This window comes from Triturus cristatus, chromosome 11, assembly GCF_964204655.1.
Source record: "Triturus cristatus chromosome 11, aTriCri1.1, whole genome shotgun sequence".
Taxonomy (NCBI): domain Eukaryota; kingdom Metazoa; phylum Chordata; class Amphibia; order Caudata; family Salamandridae; genus Triturus; species Triturus cristatus.
Window position 1 is genome coordinate 1,142,945,791 of NC_140594.1, and position 19,406 is coordinate 1,142,965,196.

At 45.9% G+C, this 19,406-nt stretch overlaps 8 non-coding genes across 8 annotated transcripts; all 8 read left to right on the plus strand.

Moving 5' to 3' along the window:
- The first annotated feature begins 2,838 nt into the window (after window positions 1–2,838).
- On the plus strand, window positions 2,839–2,910 carry TRNAG-UCC (transfer RNA glycine (anticodon UCC)). The gene has a single exon. It is a non-coding gene; the product is annotated as a tRNA-Gly (tRNA).
- Window positions 2,911–4,420: 1,510 nt separating this feature from the next.
- TRNAG-UCC (transfer RNA glycine (anticodon UCC)) lies at window positions 4,421–4,492 on the plus strand. Its single transcript has one exon. It is a non-coding gene; the product is annotated as a tRNA-Gly (tRNA).
- A 3,114-nt stretch (window positions 4,493–7,606) lies between these two features.
- On the plus strand, window positions 7,607–7,678 carry TRNAG-UCC (transfer RNA glycine (anticodon UCC)). Its single transcript has one exon. It is a non-coding gene; the product is annotated as a tRNA-Gly (tRNA).
- A 1,510-nt stretch (window positions 7,679–9,188) lies between these two features.
- On the plus strand, window positions 9,189–9,260 carry TRNAG-UCC (transfer RNA glycine (anticodon UCC)). Its single transcript has one exon. It is a non-coding gene; the product is annotated as a tRNA-Gly (tRNA).
- A 2,592-nt stretch (window positions 9,261–11,852) lies between these two features.
- TRNAG-UCC (transfer RNA glycine (anticodon UCC)) lies at window positions 11,853–11,924 on the plus strand. Its single transcript has one exon. It is a non-coding gene; the product is annotated as a tRNA-Gly (tRNA).
- A 3,114-nt stretch (window positions 11,925–15,038) lies between these two features.
- Window positions 15,039–15,110, plus strand: TRNAG-UCC (transfer RNA glycine (anticodon UCC)). Its single transcript has one exon. It is a non-coding gene; the product is annotated as a tRNA-Gly (tRNA).
- Window positions 15,111–16,620: 1,510 nt separating this feature from the next.
- Window positions 16,621–16,692, plus strand: TRNAG-UCC (transfer RNA glycine (anticodon UCC)). Its single transcript has one exon. It is a non-coding gene; the product is annotated as a tRNA-Gly (tRNA).
- A 1,521-nt stretch (window positions 16,693–18,213) lies between these two features.
- On the plus strand, window positions 18,214–18,285 carry TRNAG-UCC (transfer RNA glycine (anticodon UCC)). The gene has a single exon. It is a non-coding gene; the product is annotated as a tRNA-Gly (tRNA).
- The last annotated feature ends 1,121 nt before the right edge of the window (window positions 18,286–19,406 follow it).

Genomic DNA, 19,406 nt, shown 5'->3' on the forward strand with positions numbered 1-19,406 from the left:
ATGTTAAAAAGCATTTCTAGGCGATATCTAGCCTCTGAAAATAATAGGCAAGATCCACCGATAAATCTGGCAAAAGTCCCCAAGATTTTGTGCATACTTGTGTTCTCACCTGAATGCAGCGCCACCTTGTAACCATCGGATGTAACTGCGGCTCAGAAAAATGTTTTATCAGAGGGCAAGTTGAGAGGACTCCAAGTGGCAGATTTCCACGGAAAGAGCCTCTCACTGCAGCAGGAAGGTTGGATACTTCAAATTGGCATAGTTTCCTGTCCAGCGTCCTCTCACGTCCCGAACGCTCCCAAACGCTCAAAAGCCTCACACCGGGCAAGCCCTCACCGGGTAGATCTCTGGCTCCCAGGTAAAGCCAAATCCTGAGTATGCTAGTGCTAGGATCACAGAGAAAGGACAGGGACAGAGAGCTGCTGTCTTGGTAAAGGCCTGAAACGGCTAATTCCTAAGAGGGTCTGCACTTTCAGTTATGACTGACTGTGAGTGGGGAAGATGAAGATTTTCTGTACCCAGCATACCTTGCGATGTGCTTAGGCAAATGAGGAGAGAGCCCCACCAATCCCTTGCCACTCCGCTGAAAGCTCCTCCTCTGCATAAAGAGAGCACTTTCACAAGGGAGCAGAGTGGCGCAGCGGAAGCGTGCTGGGCCCATAACCCAGAGGTCGATGGATCGAAACCATCCTCTGCTAATATTGCTTGATTTTTCTTCCTAGGACTAATCTGTCATTTCCACCCTGCCAGCAAGGAAAAGCGCAGGCTTGTGCTAGCTATGTGAGAAAAGACTTCTCAACTATCTGTCTCTGCTGTAAATCAAGAGAGTGATCGTCAAAGGATCAACCCTATACTTTGAAAGTAAAGATACCCAATTAGAAGCATAAATGACAGGTGGGACCTTCACACGTTTTTCGGGGCATGCTTTGAATTTCATTCTTCCCTTTTTGTTCTGCTTTTATCAATCTCCTATGCATTTCATGGAATTTACTCCCTTTCTCTTCGCTGCTTTGCTTCCGATGCTGCCCATATGCTCATTTCCACTATTTGTACTGCTGCTTTCCATTTCTTCTCTTCTGCACAGCTTTATCCTTGGTTTCAATCCCCAGTTCTTTACCCTCTGCAAGACAATTTCTACAGCTTTTCATGTTGGTATCCACACCAAATGCACGATTGGAACCGGTGCAAGATTGCCACTGCACTCGGCGTTGTAACATCTGGAACCTAGAGGACACACATCAGAGGGTGTTGGTGGTATAGTGGTGAGCATAGCTGCCTTCCAAGCAGTTGACCCGGGTTCGATTACCGGCCAACGCAGTGCAAATATTTATATATTCTCCAAGCAGGATATATTTTAATGCAACATGTCACAAAACTGAAATATCAGAAACAGAATAATCAGCCGTTATATAAAAAAATAAACAAACACGTAGGTAGACATCTCGATCGCCTCATCTGCTACATTCATTGTCCCAATATATGCTATTTTCCATAAAGCACTCACCACTCACATGTGCTGATAATAAATATTTTGCTGGGGGCAGGCAATGAAAGGGCTGAGCCCCGACCAGACATTATAACCCCAGCATCCCTATTTTAAAAAGCATTTCTAGGCGATATCTAGCCTCTGAAAATAATAGGCAAGATCCACCGATAAATCTGGCAAAAGTCCCCAAGATTTTGTGCATACTTGTGCTCTCACCTGAATGCAGCGCCACCTTGTAACCATCGGATGTAACTGCGACTCAGAAAAATGTTTTATCAGAGGGCAAGTTGAGATGACTCCAAGTGGCAGATTTCCACGGAAAGAGCCTCTCGCTGCAGCAGGAAGGTTGGATACTTCAAAATGGCATAGTTTCCTGTCCAGCGTCCTCTCACGTCCCGAACGCTCCCAAACGCTCAAAAGCCTCACACCGGGCAAGCCCTCACCGGGTAGATCTCTGGCTCCCAGGTAAAGCCAAATCCTGAGTATGCTAGTGCTAGGATCACAGAGAAAGGACAGGGACAGAGAGCTGCTGTCTTGGTAAAGGCCTGAAACGGCTAATTCCTAAGAGGGTCTGCACTTTCAGTTATGACTGACTGTGAGTGGGGAAGATGAAGATTTTCTGTACCCAGCATACCTTGCGATGTGCTTAGGCAAATGAGGAGAGAGCCCCACCAATCCCTTGCCACTCCGCTGAAAGCTCCTCCTCTGCATAAAGAGAGCACTTTCACAAGGGAGCAGAGTGGCGCAGCGGAAGCGTGCTGGGCCCATAACCCAGAGGTCGATGGATCGAAACCATCCTCTGCTAATATTGCTTGATTTTTCTTCCTAGGACTAATCTGTCATTTCCACCCTGCCAGCAAGGAAAAGCGCAGGCTTGTGCTAGCTATGTGAGAAAAGACTTCTCAACTATCTGTCTCTGCTGTAAATCAAGAGAGTGATCGTCAAAGGATCAACCCTATACTTTGAAAGTAAAGATACCCAATTAGAAGCATAAATGACAGGTGGGACCTTCACACGTTTTTCGGGGCATGCTTTGAATTTAATTCTTCCCTTTTTGTTCTGCTTTTATCAATCTCCTATGCATTTCATGGAATTTACTCCCTTTCTCTTCGCTGCTTTGCTTCCGATGCTGCCCATATGCTCATTTCCACTATTTGTACTGCTGCTTTCCATTTCTTCTCTTCTGCACAGCTTTATCCTTGGTTTCAATCCCCAGTTCTTTACCCACTGCAAGACAATTTCTACAGCTTTTCATGTTGGTATCCACACCAAATGCACGATTGGAACCGGTGCAAGATTGCCACTGCACTCGGCGTTGTAACATCTGGAACCTAGAGGACACACATCAGAGGGCGTTGGTGGTATAGTGGTGAGCATAGCTGCCTTCCAAGCAGTTGACCCGGGTTCGATTCCCGGCCAACGCAGTGCAAATATTTATATATTCTCCAAGCAGGATATATTTTAATGCAACATGTCACAAAACTGAAATATCAGAAACAGAATAATCAGCCGTTATATAAAAAAATAATCAAACACGTAGGTAGACATCTCGATCGCCTCATCTGCTACATTCATTGTCCCAATATATGCTATTTTCCATAAAGCACTCACCACTCACATGTGCTGATAATAAATATTTTGCTGGGGGCAGGCAATGAAAGGGCTGCGCCCCGACCAGAAATTATAACCCCAGCATCCCTATGTTAAAAAGCATTTCTAGGCGATATCTAGCCTCTGAAAATAATAGGCAAGATCCACCGATAAATCTGGCAAAAGTCCCCAAGATTTTGTGCATACTTGTGTTCTCACCTGAATGCAGCGCCACCTTGTAACCATCGGATGTAACTGCGGCTCAGAAAAATGTTTTATCAGAGGGCAAGTTGAGAGGACTCCAAGTGGCAGATTTCCACGGAAAGAGCCTCTCACTGCAGCAGGAAGGTTGGATACTTCAAATTGGCATAGTTTCCTGTCCAGCGTCCTCTCACGTCCCGAACGCTCCCAAACGCTCAAAAGCCTCGCCCTCACCGGGTAGATCTCTGGCTCCCAGGTAAAGCCAAATCCTGAGTATGCTAGTGCTAGGATCACAGAGAAAGGACAGGGACAGAGAGCTGCTGTCTTGGTAAAGGCCTGAAACGGCTAATTCCTAAGAGGGTCTGCACTTTCAGTTATGACTGACTGTGAGTGGGGAAGATGAAGATTTTCTGTACCCAGCATACCTTGCGATGTGCTTAGGCAAATGAGGAGAGAGCCCCACCAATCCCTTGCCACTCCGCTGAAAGCTCCTCCTCTGCATAAAGAGAGCACTTTCACAAGGGAGCAGAGTGGCGCAGCGGAAGCGTGCTGGGCCCATAACCCAGAGGTCGATGGATCGAAACCATCCTCTGCTAATATTGCTTGATTTTTCTTCCTAGGACTAATCTGTCATTTCCACCCTGCCAGCAAGGAAAAGCGCAGGCTTGTGCTAGCTATGTGAGAAAAGACTTCTCAACTATCTGTCTCTGCTGTAAATCAAGAGAGTGATCGTCAAAGGATCAAAACTATACTTTGAAAGTAAAGATACCCAATTAGAAGCATAAATGACAGGTGGGACCTTCACACGTTTTTCGGGGCATGCTTTGAATTTAATTCTTCCCTTTTTGTTCTGCTTTTATCAATCTCCTATGCATTTCATGGAATTTACTCCCTTTCTCTTCGCTGCTTTGCTTCCGATGCTGCCCATATGCTCATTTCCACTATTTGTACTGCTGCTTTCCATTTCTTCTCTTCTGCACAGCTTTATCCTTGGTTTCAATCCCCAGTTCTTTACCCACTGCAAGACAATTTCTACAGCTTTTCATGTTGGTATCCACACCAAATGCACGATTGGAACCGGTGCAAGATTGCCACTGCACTCGGCGTTGTAACATCTGGAACCTAGAGGACACACATCAGAGGGCGTTGGTGGTATAGTGGTGAGCATAGCTGCCTTCCAAGCAGTTGACCCGGGTTCGATTCCCGGCCAACGCAGTGCAAATATTTATATATTCTCCAAGCAGGATATATTTTAATGCAACATGTCACAAAACTGAAATATCAGAAACAGAATAATCAGCCGTTATATAAAAAAATAATCAAACACGTAGGTAGACATCTCGATCGCCTCATCTGCTACATTCATTGTCCCAATATATGCTATTTTCCATAAAGCACTCACCACTCACATGTGCTGATAATAAATATTTTGCTGGGGGCAGGCAATGAAAGGGCTGCGCCCCGACCAGAAATTATAACCCCAGCATCCCTATGTTAAAAAGCATTTCTAGGCGATATCTAGCCTCTGAAAATAATAGGCAAGATCCACCGATAAATCTGGCAAAAGTCCCCAAGATTTTGTGCATACTTGTGTTCTCACCTGAATGCAGCGCCACCTTGTAACCATCGGATGTAACTGCGGCTCAGAAAAATGTTTTATCAGAGGGCAAGTTGAGAGGACTCCAAGTGGCAGATTTCCACGGAAAGAGCCTCTCACTGCAGCAGGAAGGTTGGATACTTCAAATTGGCATAGTTTCCTGTCCAGCGTCCTCTCACGTCCCGAACGCTCCCAAACGCTCAAAAGCCTCACACCGGGCAAGCCCTCACCGGGTAGATCTCTGGCTCCCAGGTAAAGCCAAATCCTGAGTATGCTAGTGCTAGGATCACAGAGAAAGGACAGGGACAGAGAGCTGCTGTCTTGGTAAAGGCCTGAAACGGCTAATTCCTAAGAGGGTCTGCACTTTCAGTTATGACTGACTGTGAGTGGGGAAGATGAAGATTTTCTGTACCCAGCATACCTTGCGATGTGCTTAGGCAAATGAGGAGAGAGCCCCACCAATCCCTTGCCACTCCGCTGAAAGCTCCTCCTCTGCATAAAGAGAGCACTTTCACAAGGGAGCAGAGTGGCGCAGCGGAAGCGTGCTGGGCCCATAACCCAGAGGTCGATGGATCGAAACCATCCTCTGCTAATATTGCTTGATTTTTCTTCCTAGGACTAATCTGTCATTTCCACCCTGCCAGCAAGGAAAAGCGCAGGCTTGTGCTAGCTATGTGAGAAAAGACTTCTCAACTATCTGTCTCTGCTGTAAATCAAGAGAGTGATCGTCAAAGGATCAACCCTATACTTTGAAAGTAAAGATACCCAATTAGAAGCATAAATGACAGGTGGGACCTTCACACGTTTTTCGGGGCATGCTTTGAATTTCATTCTTCCCTTTTTGTTCTGCTTTTATCAATCTCCTATGCATTTCATGGAATTTACTCCCTTTCTCTTCGCTGCTTTGCTTCCGATGCTGCCCATATGCTCATTTCCACTATTTGTACTGCTGCTTTCCATTTCTTCTCTTCTGCACAGCTTTATCCTTGGTTTCAATCCCCAGTTCTTTACCCTCTGCAAGACAATTTCTACAGCTTTTCATGTTGGTATCCACACCAAATGCACGATTGGAACCGGTGCAAGATTGCCACTGCACTCGGCGTTGTAACATCTGGAACCTAGAGGACACACATCAGAGGGTGTTGGTGGTATAGTGGTGAGCATAGCTGCCTTCCAAGCAGTTGACCCGGGTTCGATTACCGGCCAACGCAGTGCAAATATTTATATATTCTCCAAGCAGGATATATTTTAATGCAACATGTCACAAAACTGAAATATCAGAAACAGAATAATCAGCCGTTATATAAAAAAATAAACAAACACGTAGGTAGACATCTCGATCGCCTCATCTGCTACATTCATTGTCCCAATATATGCTATTTTCCATAAAGCACTCACCACTCACATGTGCTGATAATAAATATTTTGCTGGGGGCAGGCAATGAAAGGGCTGAGCCCCGACCAGACATTATAACCCCAGCATCCCTATTTTAAAAAGCATTTCTAGGCGATATCTAGCCTCTGAAAATAATAGGCAAGATCCACCGATAAATCTGGCAAAAGTCCCCAAGATTTTGTGCATACTTGTGCTCTCACCTGAATGCAGCGCCACCTTGTAACCATCGGATGTAACTGCGACTCAGAAAAATGTTTTATCAGAGGGCAAGTTGAGATGACTCCAAGTGGCAGATTTCCACGGAAAGAGCCTCTCGCTGCAGCAGGAAGGTTGGATACTTCAAAATGGCATAGTTTCCTGTCCAGCGTCCTCTCACGTCCCGAACGCTCCCAAACGCTCAAAAGCCTCACACCGGGCAAGCCCTCACCGGGTAGATCTCTGGCTCCCAGGTAAAGCCAAATCCTGAGTATGCTAGTGCTAGGATCACAGAGAAAGGACAGGGACAGAGAGCTGCTGTCTTGGTAAAGGCCTGAAACGGCTAATTCCTAAGAGGGTCTGCACTTTCAGTTATGACTGACTGTGAGTGGGGAAGATGAAGATTTTCTGTACCCAGCATACCTTGCGATGTGCTTAGGCAAATGAGGAGAGAGCCCCACCAATCCCTTGCCACTCCGCTGAAAGCTCCTCCTCTGCATAAAGAGAGCACTTTCACAAGGGAGCAGAGTGGCGCAGCGGAAGCGTGCTGGGCCCATAACCCAGAGGTCGATGGATCGAAACCATCCTCTGCTAATATTGCTTGATTTTTCTTCCTAGGACTAATCTGTCATTTCCACCCTGCCAGCAAGGAAAAGCGCAGGCTTGTGCTAGCTATGTGAGAAAAGACTTCTCAACTATCTGTCTCTGCTGTAAATCAAGAGAGTGATCGTCAAAGGATCAACCCTATACTTTGAAAGTAAAGATACCCAATTAGAAGCATAAATGACAGGTGGGACCTTCACACGTTTTTCGGGGCATGCTTTGAATTTAATTCTTCCCTTTTTGTTCTGCTTTTATCAATCTCCTATGCATTTCATGGAATTTACTCCCTTTCTCTTCGCTGCTTTGCTTCCGATGCTGCCCATATGCTCATTTCCACTATTTGTACTGCTGCTTTCCATTTCTTCTCTTCTGCACAGCTTTATCCTTGGTTTCAATCCCCAGTTCTTTACCCACTGCAAGACAATTTCTACAGCTTTTCATGTTGGTATCCACACCAAATGCACGATTGGAACCGGTGCAAGATTGCCACTGCACTCGGCGTTGTAACATCTGGAACCTAGAGGACACACATCAGAGGGCGTTGGTGGTATAGTGGTGAGCATAGCTGCCTTCCAAGCAGTTGACCCGGGTTCGATTCCCGGCCAACGCAGTGCAAATATTTATATATTCTCCAAGCAGGATATATTTTAATGCAACATGTCACAAAACTGAAATATCAGAAACAGAATAATCAGCCGTTATATAAAAAAATAATCAAACACGTAGGTAGACATCTCGATCGCCTCATCTGCTACATTCATTGTCCCAATATATGCTATTTTCCATAAAGCACTCACCACTCACATGTGCTGATAATAAATATTTTGCTGGGGGCAGGCAATGAAAGGGCTGCGCCCCGACCAGAAATTATAACCCCAGCATCCCTATGTTAAAAAGCATTTCTAGGCGATATCTAGCCTCTGAAAATAATAGGCAAGATCCACCGATAAATCTGGCAAAAGTCCCCAAGATTTTGTGCATACTTGTGTTCTCACCTGAATGCAGCGCCACCTTGTAACCATCGGATGTAACTGCGGCTCAGAAAAATGTTTTATCAGAGGGCAAGTTGAGAGGACTCCAAGTGGCAGATTTCCACGGAAAGAGCCTCTCACTGCAGCAGGAAGGTTGGATACTTCAAATTGGCATAGTTTCCTGTCCAGCGTCCTCTCACGTCCCGAACGCTCCCAAACGCTCAAAAGCCTCGCCCTCACCGGGTAGATCTCTGGCTCCCAGGTAAAGCCAAATCCTGAGTATGCTAGTGCTAGGATCACAGAGAAAGGACAGGGACAGAGAGCTGCTGTCTTGGTAAAGGCCTGAAACGGCTAATTCCTAAGAGGGTCTGCACTTTCAGTTATGACTGACTGTGAGTGGGGAAGATGAAGATTTTCTGTACCCAGCATACCTTGCGATGTGCTTAGGCAAATGAGGAGAGAGCCCCACCAATCCCTTGCCACTCCGCTGAAAGCTCCTCCTCTGCATAAAGAGAGCACTTTCACAAGGGAGCAGAGTGGCGCAGCGGAAGCGTGCTGGGCCCATAACCCAGAGGTCGATGGATCGAAACCATCCTCTGCTAATATTGCTTGATTTTTCTTCCTAGGACTAATCTGTCATTTCCACCCTGCCAGCAAGGAAAAGCGCAGGCTTGTGCTAGCTATGTGAGAAAAGACTTCTCAACTATCTGTCTCTGCTGTAAATCAAGAGAGTGATCGTCAAAGGATCAAAACTATACTTTGAAAGTAAAGATACCCAATTAGAAGCATAAATGACAGGTGGGACCTTCACACGTTTTTCGGGGCATGCTTTGAATTTAATTCTTCCCTTTTTGTTCTGCTTTTATCAATCTCCTATGCATTTCATGGAATTTACTCCCTTTCTCTTCGCTGCTTTGCTTCCGATGCTGCCCATATGCTCATTTCCACTATTTGTACTGCTGCTTTCCATTTCTTCTCTTCTGCACAGCTTTATCCTTGGTTTCAATCCCCAGTTCTTTACCCACTGCAAGACAATTTCTACAGCTTTTCATGTTGGTATCCACACCAAATGCACGATTGGAACCGGTGCAAGATTGCCACTGCACTCGGCGTTGTAACATCTGGAACCTAGAGGACACACATCAGAGGGCGTTGGTGGTATAGTGGTGAGCATAGCTGCCTTCCAAGCAGTTGACCCGGGTTCGATTCCCGGCCAACGCAGTGCAAATATTTATATATTCTCCAAGCAGGATATATTTTAATGCAACATGTCACAAAACTGAAATATCAGAAACAGAATAATCAGCCGTTATATAAAAAAATAATCAAACACGTAGGTAGACATCTCGATCGCCTCATCTGCTACATTCATTGTCCCAATATATGCTATTTTCCATAAAGCACTCACCACTCACATGTGCTGATAATAAATATTTTGCTGGGGGCAGGCAATGAAAGGGCTGCGCCCCGACCAGAAATTATAACCCCAGCATCCCTATGTTAAAAAGCATTTCTAGGCGATATCTAGCCTCTGAAAATAATAGGCAAGATCCACCGATAAATCTGGCAAAAGTCCCCAAGATTTTGTGCATACTTGTGTTCTCACCTGAATGCAGCGCCACCTTGTAACCATCGGATGTAACTGCGGCTCAGAAAAATGTTTTATCAGAGGGCAAGTTGAGAGGACTCCAAGTGGCAGATTTCCACGGAAAGAGCCTCTCACTGCAGCAGGAAGGTTGGATACTTCAAATTGGCATAGTTTCCTGTCCAGCGTCCTCTCACGTCCCGAACGCTCCCAAACGCTCAAAAGCCTCACACCGGGCAAGCCCTCACCGGGTAGATCTCTGGCTCCCAGGTAAAGCCAAATCCTGAGTATGCTAGTGCTAGGATCACAGAGAAAGGACAGGGACAGAGAGCTGCTGTCTTGGTAAAGGCCTGAAACGGCTAATTCCTAAGAGGGTCTGCACTTTCAGTTATGACTGACTGTGAGTGGGGAAGATGAAGATTTTCTGTACCCAGCATACCTTGCGATGTGCTTAGGCAAATGAGGAGAGAGCCCCACCAATCCCTTGCCACTCCGCTGAAAGCTCCTCCTCTGCATAAAGAGAGCACTTTCACAAGGGAGCAGAGTGGCGCAGCGGAAGCGTGCTGGGCCCATAACCCAGAGGTCGATGGATCGAAACCATCCTCTGCTAATATTGCTTGATTTTTCTTCCTAGGACTAATCTGTCATTTCCACCCTGCCAGCAAGGAAAAGCGCAGGCTTGTGCTAGCTATGTGAGAAAAGACTTCTCAACTATCTGTCTCTGCTGTAAATCAAGAGAGTGATCGTCAAAGGATCAACCCTATACTTTGAAAGTAAAGATACCCAATTAGAAGCATAAATGACAGGTGGGACCTTCACACGTTTTTCGGGGCATGCTTTGAATTTCATTCTTCCCTTTTTGTTCTGCTTTTATCAATCTCCTATGCATTTCATGGAATTTACTCCCTTTCTCTTCGCTGCTTTGCTTCCGATGCTGCCCATATGCTCATTTCCACTATTTGTACTGCTGCTTTCCATTTCTTCTCTTCTGCACAGCTTTATCCTTGGTTTCAATCCCCAGTTCTTTACCCTCTGCAAGACAATTTCTACAGCTTTTCATGTTGGTATCCACACCAAGATTTTGTGCATACTTGTGCTCTCACCTGAATGCAGCGCCACCTTGTAACCATCGGATGTAACTGCGACTCAGAAAAATGTTTTATCAGAGGGCAAGTTGAGATGACTCCAAGTGGCAGATTTCCACGGAAAGAGCCTCTCGCTGCAGCAGGAAGGTTGGATACTTCAAATTGGCATAGTTTCCTGTCCAGCGTCCTCTCACGTCCCGAACGCTCCCAAACGCTCAAAAGCCTCGCCCTCACCGGGTAGATCTCTGGCTCCCAGGTAAAGCCAAATCCTGAGTATGCTAGTGCTAGGATCACAGAGAAAGGACAGGGACAGAGAGCTGCTGTCTTGGTAAAGGCCTGAAACGGCTAATTCCTAAGAGGGTCTGCACTTTCAGTTATGACTGACTGTGAGTGGGGAAGATGAAGATTTTCTGTACCCAGCATACCTTGCGATGTGCTTAGGCAAATGAGGAGAGAGCCCCACCAATCCCTTGCCACTCCGCTGAAAGCTCCTCCTCTGCATAAAGAGAGCACTTTCACAAGGGAGCAGAGTGGCGCAGCGGAAGCGTGCTGGGCCCATAACCCAGAGGTCGATGGATCGAAACCATCCTCTGCTAATATTGCTTGATTTTTCTTCCTAGGACTAATCTGTCATTTCCACCCTGCCAGCAAGGAAAAGCGCAGGCTTGTGCTAGCTATGTGAGAAAAGACTTCTCAACTATCTGTCTCTGCTGTAAATCAAGAGAGTGATCGTCAAAGGATCAAAACTATACTTTGAAAGTAAAGATACCCAATTAGAAGCATAAATGACAGGTGGGACCTTCACACGTTTTTCGGGGCATGCTTTGAATTTAATTCTTCCCTTTTTGTTCTGCTTTTATCAATCTCCTATGCATTTCATGGAATTTACTCCCTTTCTCTTCGCTGCTTTGCTTCCGATGCTGCCCATATGCTCATTTCCACTATTTGTACTGCTGCTTTCCATTTCTTCTCTTCTGCACAGCTTTATCCTTGGTTTCAATCCCCAGTTCTTTACCCACTGCAAGACAATTTCTACAGCTTTTCATGTTGGTATCCACACCAAATGCACGATTGGAACCGGTGCAAGATTGCCACTGCACTCGGCGTTGTAACATCTGGAACCTAGAGGACACACATCAGAGGGCGTTGGTGGTATAGTGGTGAGCATAGCTGCCTTCCAAGCAGTTGACCCGGGTTCGATTCCCGGCCAACGCAGTGCAAATATTTATATATTCTCCAAGCAGGATATATTTTAATGCAACATGTCACAAAACTGAAATATCAGAAATAGAATAATCAGCCGTTATATAAAAAAATAATCAAACACGTAGGTAGACATCTCGATCGCCTCATCTGCTACATTCATTGTCCCAATATATGCTATTTTCCATAAAGCACTCACCACTCACATGTGCTGATAATAAATATTTTGCTGGGGGCAGGCAATGAAAGGGCTGCGCCCCGACCAGAAATTATAACCCCAGCATCCCTATGTTAAAAAGCATTTCTAGGCGATATCTAGCCTCTGAAAATAATAGGCAAGATCCACCGATAAATCTGGCAAAAGTCCCCAAGATTTTGTGCATACTTGTGTTCTCACCTGAATGCAGCGCCACCTTGTAACCATCGGATGTAACTGCGGCTCAGAAAAATGTTTTATCAGAGGGCAAGTTGAGAGGACTCCAAGTGGCAGATTTCCACGGAAAGAGCCTCTCACTGCAGCAGGAAGGTTGGATACTTCAAATTGGCATAGTTTCCTGTCCAGCGTCCTCTCACGTCCCGAACGCTCCCAAACGCTCAAAAGCCTCACACCGGGCAAGCCCTCACCGGGTAGATCTCTGGCTCCCAGGTAAAGCCAAATCCTGAGTATGCTAGTGCTAGGATCACAGAGAAAGGACAGGGACAGAGAGCTGCTGTCTTGGTAAAGGCCTGAAACGGCTAATTCCTAAGAGGGTCTGCACTTTCAGTTATGACTGACTGTGAGTGGGGAAGATGAAGATTTTCTGTACCCAGCATACCTTGCGATGTGCTTAGGCAAATGAGGAGAGAGCCCCACCAATCCCTTGCCACTCCGCTGAAAGCTCCTCCTCTGCATAAAGAGAGCACTTTCACAAGGGAGCAGAGTGGCGCAGCGGAAGCGTGCTGGGCCCATAACCCAGAGGTCGATGGATCGAAACCATCCTCTGCTAATATTGCTTGATTTTTCTTCCTAGGACTAATCTGTCATTTCCACCCTGCCAGCAAGGAAAAGCGCAGGCTTGTGCTAGCTATGTGAGAAAAGACTTCTCAACTATCTGTCTCTGCTGTAAATCAAGAGAGTGATCGTCAAAGGATCAACCCTATACTTTGAAAGTAAAGATACCCAATTAGAAGCATAAATGACAGGTGGGACCTTCACACGTTTTTCGGGGCATGCTTTGAATTTCATTCTTCCCTTTTTGTTCTGCTTTTATCAATCTCCTATGCATTTCATGGAATTTACTCCCTTTCTCTTCGCTGCTTTGCTTCCGATGCTGCCCATATGCTCATTTCCACTATTTGTACTGCTGCTTTCCATTTCTTCTCTTCTGCACAGCTTTATCCTTGGTTTCAATCCCCAGTTCTTTACCCTCTGCAAGACAATTTCTACAGCTTTTCATGTTGGTATCCACACCAAATGCACGATTGGAACCGGTGCAAGATTGCCACTGCACTCGGCGTTGTAACATCTGGAACCTAGAGGACACACATCAGAGGGTGTTGGTGGTATAGTGGTGAGCATAGCTGCCTTCCAAGCAGTTGACCCGGGTTCGATTACCGGCCAACGCAGTGCAAATATTTATATATTCTCCAAGCAGGATATATTTTAATGCAACATGTCACAAAACTGAAATATCAGAAACAGAATAATCAGCCGTTATATAAAAAAATAAACAAACACGTAGGTAGACATCTCGATCGCCTCATCTGCTACATTCATTGTCCCAATATATGCTATTTTCCATAAAGCACTCACCACTCACATGTGCTGATAATAAATATTTTGCTGGGGGCAGGCAATGAAAGGGCTGAGCCCCGACCAGACATTATAACCCCAGCATCCCTATTTTAAAAAGCATTTCTAGGCGATATCTAGCCTCTGAAAATAATAGGCAAGATCCACCGATAAATCTGGCAAAAGTCCCCAAGATTTTGTGCATACTTGTGCTCTCACCTGAATGCAGCGCCACCTTGTAACCATCGGATGTAACTGCGACTCAGAAAAATGTTTTATCAGAGGGCAAGTTGAGATGACTCCAAGTGGCAGATTTCCACGGAAAGAGCCTCTCGCTGCAGCAGGAAGGTTGGATACTTCAAAATGGCATAGTTTCCTGTCCAGCGTCCTCTCACGTCCCGAACGCTCCCAAACGCTCAAAAGCCTCACACCGGGCAAGCCCTCACCGGGTAGATCTCTGGCTCCCAGGTAAAGCCAAATCCTGAGTATGCTAGTGCTAGGATCACAGAGAAAGGACAGGGACAGAGAGCTGCTGTCTTGGTAAAGGCCTGAAACGGCTAATTCCTAAGAGGGTCTGCACTTTCAGTTATGACTGACTGTGAGTGGGGAAGATGAAGATTTTCTGTACCCAGCATACCTTGCGATGTGCTTAGGCAAATGAGGAGAGAGCCCCACCAATCCCTTGCCACTCCGCTGAAAGCTCCTCCTCTGCATAAAGAGAGCACTTTCACAAGGGAGCAGAGTGGCGCAGCGGAAGCGTGCTGGGCCCATAACCCAGAGGTCGATGGATCGAAACCATCCTCTGCTAATATTGCTTGATTTTTCTTCCTAGGACTAATCTGTCATTTCCACCCTGCCAGCAAGGAAAAGCGCAGGCTTGTGCTAGCTATGTGAGAAAAGACTTCTCAACTATCTGTCTCTGCTGTAAATCAAGAGAGTGATCGTCAAAGGATCAACCCTATACTTTGAAAGTAAAGATACCCAATTAGAAGCATAAATGACAGGTGGGACCTTCACACGTTTTTCGGGGCATGCTTTGAATTTAATTCTTCCCTTTTTGTTCTGCTTTTATCAATCTCCTATGCATTTCATGGAATTTACTCCCTTTCTCTTCGCTGCTTTGCTTCCGATGCTGCCCATATGCTCATTTCCACTATTTGTACTGCTGCTTTCCATTTCTTCTCTTCTGCACAGCTTTATCCTTGGTTTCAATCCCCAGTTCTTTACCCACTGCAAGACAATTTCTACAGCTTTTCATGTTGGTATCCACACCAAATGCACGATTGGAACCGGTGCAAGATTGCCACTGCACTCGGCGTTGTAACATCTGGAACCTAGAGGACACACATCAGAGGGCGTTGGTGGTATAGTGGTGAGCATAGCTGCCTTCCAAGCAGTTGACCCGGGTTCGATTCCCGGCCAACGCAGTGCAAATATTTATATATTCTCCAAGCAGGATATATTTTAATGCAACATGTCACAAAACTGAAATATCAGAAACAGAATAATCAGCCGTTATATAAAAAAATAATCAAACACGTAGGTAGACATCTCGATCGCCTCATCTGCTACATTCATTGTCCCAATATATGCTATTTTCCATAAAGCACTCACCACTCACATGTGCTGATAATAAATATTTTGCTGGGGGCAGGCAATGAAAGGGCTGCGCCCCGACCAGAAATTATAACCCCAGCATCCCTATGTTAAAAAGCATTTCTAGGCGATATCTAGCCTCTGAAAATAATAGGCAAGATCCACCGATAAATCTGGCAAAAGTCCCCAAGATTTTGTGCATACTTGTGTTCTCACCTGAATGCAGCGCCACCTTGTAACCATCGGATGTAACTGCGGCTCAGAAAAATGTTTTATCAGAGGGCAAGTTGAGAGGACTCCAAGTGGCAGATTTCCACGGAAAGAGCCTCTCACTGCAGCAGGAAGGTTGGATACTTCAAATTGGCATAGTTTCCTGTCCAGCGTCCTCTCACGTCCCGAACGCTCCCAAACGCTCAAAAGCCTCGCCCTCACCGGGTAGATCTCTGGCTCCCAGGTAAAGCCAAATCCTGAGTATGCTAGTGCTAGGATCACAGAGAAAGGACAGGGACAGAGAGCTGCTGTCTTGGTAAAGGCCTGAAACGGCTAATTCCTAAGAGGGTCTGCACTTTCAGTTATGACTGACTGTGAGTGGGGAAGATGAAGATTTTCTGTACCCAGCATACCTTGCGATGTGCTTAGGCAAATGAGGAGAGAGCCCCACCAATCCCTTGCCACTCCGCTGAAAGCTCCTCCTCTGCATAAAGAGAGCACTTTCACAAGGGAGCAGAGTGGCGCAGCGGAAGCGTGCTGGGCCCATAACCCAGAGGTCGATGGATCGAAACCATCCTCTGCTAATATTGCTTGATTTTTCTTCCTAGGACTAATCTGTCATTTCCACCCTGCCAGCAAGGAAAAGCGCAGGCTTGTGCTAGCTATGTGAGAAAAGACTTCTCAACTATCTGTCTCTGCTGTAAATCAAGAGAGTGATCGTCAAAGGATCAAAACTATACTTTGAAAGTAAAGATACCCAATTAGAAGCATAAATGACAGGTGGGACCTTCACACGTTTTTCGGGGCATGCTTTGAATTTAATTCTTCCCTTTTTGTTCTGCTTTTATCAATCTCCTATGCATTTCATGGAATTTACTCCCTTTCTCTTCGCTGCTTTGCTTCCGATGCTGCCCATATGCTCATTTCCACTATTTGTACTGCTGCTTTCCATTTCTTCTCTTCTGCACAGCTTTATCCTTGGTTTCAATCCCCAGTTCTTTACCCACTGCAAGACAATTTCTACAGCTTTTCATGTTGGTATCCACACCAAATGCACGATTGGAACCGGTGCAAGATTGCCACTGCACTCGGCGTTGTAACATCTGGAACCTAGAGGACACACATCAGAGGGCGTTGGTGGTATAGTGGTGAGCATAGCTGCCTTCCAAGCAGTTGACCCGGGTTCGATTCCCGGCCAACGCAGTGCAAATATTTATATATTCTCCAAGCAGGATATATTTTAATGCAACATGTCACAAAACTGAAATATCAGAAACAGAATAATCAGCCGTTATATAAAAAAATAATCAAACACGTAGGTAGACATCTCGATCGCCTCATCTGCTACATTCATTGTCCCAATATATGCTATTTTCCATAAAGCACTCACCACTCACATGTGCTGATAATAAATATTTTGCTGGGGGCAGGCAATGAAAGGGCTGCGCCCCGACCAGAAATTATAACCCCAGCATCCCTATGTTAAAAAGCATTTCTAGGCGATATCTAGCCTCTGAAAATAATAGGCAAGATCCACCGATAAATCTGGCAAAAGTCCCCAAGATTTTGTGCATACTTGTGTTCTCACCTGAATGCAGCGCCACCTTGTAACCATCGGATGTAACTGCGGCTCAGAAAAATGTTTTATCAGAGGGCAAGTTGAGAGGACTCCAAGTGGCAGATTTCCACGGAAAGAGCCTCTCACTGCAGCAGGAAGGTTGGATACTTCAAATTGGCATAGTTTCCTGTCCAGCGTCCTCTCACGTCCCGAACGCTCCCAAACGCTCAAAAGCCTCACACCGGGCAAGCCCTCACCGGGTAGATCTCTGGCTCCCAGGTAAAGCCAAATCCTGAGTATGCTAGTGCTAGGATCACAGAGAAAGGACAGGGACAGAGAGCTGCTGTCTTGGTAAAGGCCTGAAACGGCTAATTCCTAAGAGGGTCTGCACTTTCAGTTATGACTGACTGTGAGTGGGGAAGATGAAGATTTTCTGTACCCAGCATACCTTGCGATGTGCTTAGGCAAATGAGGAGAGAGCCCCACCAATCCCTTGCCACTCCGCTGAAAGCTCCTCCTCTGCATAAAGAGAGCACTTTCACAAGGGAGCAGAGTGGCGCAGCGGAAGCGTGCTGGGCCCATAACCCAGAGGTCGATGGATCGAAACCATCCTCTGCTAATATTGCTTGATTTTTCTTCCTAGGACTAATCTGTCATTTCCACCCTGCCAGCAAGGAAAAGCGCAGGCTTGTGCTAGCTATGTGAGAAAAGACTTCTCAACTATCTGTCTCTGCTGTAAATCAAGAGAGTGATCGTCAAAGGATCAACCCTATACTTTGAAAGTAAAGATACCCAATTAGAAGCATAAATGACAGGTGGGACCTTCACACGTTTTTCGGGGCATGCTTTGAATTTCATTCTTCCCTTTTTGTTCTGCTTTTATCAATCTCCTATGCATTTCATGGAATTTACTCCCTTTCTCTTCGCTGCTTTGCTTCCGATGCTGCCCATATGCTCATTTCCACTATTTGTACTGCTGCTTTCCATTTCTTCTCTTCTGCACAGCTTTATCCTTGGTTTCAATCCCCAGTTCTTTACCCTCTGCAAGACAATTTCTACAGCTTTTCATGTTGGTATCCACACCAAATGCACGATTGGAACCGGTGCAAGATTGCCACTGCACTCGGCGTTGTAACATCTGGAACCTAGAGGACACACATCAGAGGGTGTTGGTGGTATAGTGGTGAGCATAGCTGCCTTCCAAGCAGTTGACCCGGGTTCGATTCCCGGCCAACGCAGTGCAAATATTTATATATTCTCCAAGCAGGATATATTTTAATGCAACATGTCACAAAACTGAAATATCAGAAACAGAATAATCAGCCGTTATATAAAAAAATAAACAAACACGTAGGTAGACATCTCGATCGCCTCATCTGCTACATTCATTGTCCCAATATATGCTATTTTCCATAAAGCACTCACCACTCACATGTGCTGATAATAAATATTTTGCTGGGGGCAGGCAATGAAAGGGCTGAGCCCCGACCAGACATTATAACCCCAGCATCCCTATTTTAAAAAGCATTTCTAGGCGATATCTAGCCTCTGAAAATAATAGGCAAGATCCACCGATAAATCTGGCAAAAGTCCCCAAGATTTTGTGCATACTTGTGCTCTCACCTGAATGCAGCGCCACCTTGTAACCATCGGATGTAACTGCGACTCAGAAAAATGTTTTATCAGAGGGCAAGTTGAGATGACTCCAAGTGGCAGATTTCCACGGAAAGAGCCTCTCGCTGCAGCAGGAAGGTTGGATACTTCAAATTGGCATAGTTTCCTGTCCAGCGTCCTCTCACGTCCCGAACGCTCCCAAACGCTCAAAAGCCTCACACCGGGCAAGCCCTCACCGGGTAGATCTCTGGCTCCCAGGTAAAGCCAAATCCTGAGTATGCTAGTGCTAGGATCACAGAGAAAGGACAGGGACAGAGAGCTGCTGTCTTGGTAAAGGCCTGAAACGGCTAATTCCTAAGAGGGTCTGCACTTTCAGTTATGACTGACTGTGAGTGGGGAAGATGAAGATTTTCTGTACCCAGCATACCTTGCGATGTGCTTAGGCAAATGAGGAGAGAGCCCCACCAATCCCTTGCCACTCCGCTGAAAGCTCCTCCTCTGCATAAAGAGAGCACTTTCACAAGGGAGCAGAGTGGCGCAGCGGAAGCGTGCTGGGCCCATAACCCAGAGGTCGATGGATCGAAACCATCCTCTGCTAATATTGCTTGATTTTTCTTCCTAGGACTAATCTGTCATTTCCACCCTGCCAGCAAGGAAAAGCGCAGGCTTGTGCTAGCTATGTGAGAAAAGACTTCTCAACTATCTGTCTCTGCTGTAAATCAAGAGAGTGATCGTCAAAGGATCA